Source organism: Myotis brandtii, unplaced genomic scaffold (genome assembly GCF_000412655.1).
Source record: "Myotis brandtii unplaced genomic scaffold, ASM41265v1 scaffold194, whole genome shotgun sequence".
In the NCBI taxonomy this organism is placed as follows: domain Eukaryota; kingdom Metazoa; phylum Chordata; class Mammalia; order Chiroptera; family Vespertilionidae; genus Myotis; species Myotis brandtii.
The window spans coordinates 434,768-435,541 of NW_005357232.1; positions in this window are offsets into that span (position 1 = coordinate 434,768).

Below are 774 nucleotides of genomic sequence, written 5' to 3' on the forward strand. Positions count from 1 at the left end.
TCTATATTTGCAACATAGTTGCTTAGAGTTGCAGCTGAGAGGTCGGCAAGTCAGGTGGGGAACGTTGGAGTCCGCCGTCACTGGAGCAAGCAAGCCTCCCTGTTCGCTTCAGTGCATGGCTGCCGGCCGCCATCCTGGCTGACAGTTAATTTGCATAAGGATATGCTGATTAACCAATGGGAAGGGTAGCGGTCGTACGCTAATTACCATGTTTCTCTTTTATTAGTGTAGATATATATATAATTTCAGAGAGAGGGAGAGTTAGAAACATCAATGGTGAGGGAGAATCATCGATTGGCTGCCTCCTGCATGCCCCCTACTGGGGACCGAGCCCGAAACCTGGGCATGTGTCTTGATCAGGAATTGAACCATGACCTGGTTCATAGGTCGACACTCAATCACTGAGCCACACTGGCCTGGCAGAATCTAGCTTTTATAACTACAGTAGTTGTCTCTACACAAATATATAGACATTAAAAAATAAAGTTAAATAACTAACTTGCAGAACATTAATACTGGTATAAGGATATCTCCTAAATATACTATTGTTCTAATATTTGCCTCAGGCATTTATTTAAAAACTAGAGGCCCGGTGCACAAAATTTGTGCACTCGAGGGGGTCCTCAGCCCGGCCTATGCCCTCTTGTAGTCTGGGACCCCTCGGAGGATGTCCACCTGCTGGCTTAGGCCCGCTCCCTGGGGGACCGGGCCCAAGCTGGCAGTCAGACATCCCTCTGGCAGCCCGGGAGCCCTCGGGGGATGTCCACTTGCCAG